Source organism: Hesperophylax consimilis, chromosome 16 (assembly GCF_061612785.1).
Source record: "Hesperophylax consimilis isolate HC1 chromosome 16, BYU_Hcon_1.0, whole genome shotgun sequence".
NCBI lineage: Eukaryota > Metazoa > Arthropoda > Insecta > Trichoptera > Limnephilidae > Hesperophylax > Hesperophylax consimilis.
The window spans coordinates 68,606-70,826 of record NC_142851.1 but is presented as its reverse complement, the minus strand read 5'-3'; the positions used below and the strand labels follow the sequence as shown (position 1 = coordinate 70,826).

The window sequence follows — 2,221 nt, the reverse complement described above, 5'->3', positions numbered from 1 at the left end:
AATTGATGGTACATTTTCATACAAATTCACTGCTACGAGTGGTGTTCTCCAGGGGTCATACTTAGGTCCAATCCTGTTTTTATTATTCGCCAATGATGTATTGTATATTTTCAATGATGTTGAAGTGTTAATGTTTGCAGACGACCTAAAATTATTCAAAGCAATCAGAAACATTAACGATTACCATATATTATCAAATAACTTGTCAAGATTAATTATATGGTGTCGTGATAACCGCTTGCAACTTAACATAAGCAAATGCCAAATTATGAAGTTTCATCGAATAAAGAATCCAATATTTTTTTATTATTCCATTAACAATATGTCGTTAGTATCTGTCTTGGAAATTAGTGACTTAGACATTTGGTTTGACAGGAAACTTAACTTCATCAAACATATTGAAATAATAACCAATAAAGCTTTGAAAATGTTGGGATTTATTTTAAGGGTATCTAGTGATTTCAAGATGATTATAAGCATACCCTATTGAAGTTTTTTTCATCAAGTAGTGGAATATTTTAATAAAGGTATTTAATTTGATTTGACTAACACATAATAATTTTGTAAACTGAAACAGAAAAAAATATTTTGGATTTTTTATTTTTTGGGCCTGCATGCTGTGTAGATCAAGTTCAGTGATATTTTGACTTTATGGTTATTTTTCTGCAATTGTTTTAAATAGTCGCCTGCACTATTTTCATGTATAAAATCGTAAATTTATCGGTGAGAACAGGCCTTCGATTAAAAACTCTAAAATATACTTAAGAAACTTTTGTTAAAATTTAAGACTGATCGGTTGAGCCTTTTCTGAGTAATTTTGGTCACCGACTTTCAAAACACTGTTTTGAGAAAAACGCGTTTAAAGTTTGAAAAGCACTTAACATAGATTAAAACATATATTTTACAACTTACATCAAGTCGTCTATTCCAGGGCCATAAACACCCTCCGCCCCTTCGGCAGCTTCTAACAACTCGAGTTGGTGTTGCCTGTGGACAATTCTTCCCTCTCGTGTGCTATCATGTGCTCTGCGGTCGGAGACGGCCACGCGCTTTTTATCCTCTCTTTTGGCGCATGAATACGCTTTGGGCCCAAGTAAAACCCCTTTTGCATTCATGTAATATAATAATGATGTTGTACCTTCATTAAATATGCCAGCATCATTTATGCAGCCGTTGCTACAGTTTTGGAACCGGCCTGAACTATTTTTTGAGAGATTTTCCATATCAGTTGATTGTAGCTCTCGTTGTTGTTTTGGGTGAAAACACCCACACATCTTTCTAATAATTTCTCATTGCTGAGATCTGTATAAATAGGAAGTATAGCCTCAGCAAAATCTTGTGGTAATGACGGATGATGATGCTTGAAAGTGGGTAATTCATTGGCAGCTACTGCCCGTTGCCAACTGCACCATGACTCTGGTCCAATCGAGCAATAATGATAATATGTGGCCCAGATAGCATTATACATTTTTTCGACGGAATAATAATTTCTCCTAATTGCTAAGCCATAATAAACTGTCAACTCGTCGATAATTTTACAACTAAGTTTGCCTTTTCCACCAATTTTTTTTTTTTTTCATTTTTATTATGAACTTTTTCCACAATTTTATTCACACAATCTTGGTGTCTCGTGCCCATTCTCTTCTGTACATGTCGAACACATTATTTCTTCATAACTTCTTGATCGCCGTAAGGTGCAACTTTTAAAACCCCCGAATACGTTTTGGAGTCACCGTCTCCGCTCTGACACGTCTTTACAAATATGCATGTAACTTCGAAAATAATAGCCGAATTTACTTGAAATTTTCTGTGTGTATATTTAAATAAATGCACATTACGAAAATGAAATTAAAAAAAATCGTTTTTTTGAAAATTCCAACTGTATATAACCCCTTAACGCACTGACAGTCTTACAAGAATTTACATTCACACAGACATTAATTATTATTCCAAAAGCCATAAACCTGCCTATATTACGCATATACATACACGTCTTACCTTTCAATATACCTAGATATATTGTATTTTTGCCTTTGTGTAGTTTATTCTCAGGGCCAATTGGAGCAGATCGCTTCTAGCGCCCACTAGCAAGTCCGTTTGGAGTTGAAGTCCCCCCTCCCGATGTCCGGCATAGATTATGCTAATAAATAGATTGAGGAACCTATTTAGAGGGCTCTAATATACGGGTATGTTTGTTAGTTGCAGTTGATTTGACATTGGA

General features: G+C 34.7%; 1 pseudogene; it reads right to left on the bottom strand.

Moving 5' to 3' along the window:
- Positions 1–908: 908 nt before the first annotated feature.
- LOC149416505 (uncharacterized) lies at positions 909–1,663 on the bottom strand (annotated as a pseudogene).
- Between the last annotated feature and the right edge of the window lie 558 nt (positions 1,664–2,221).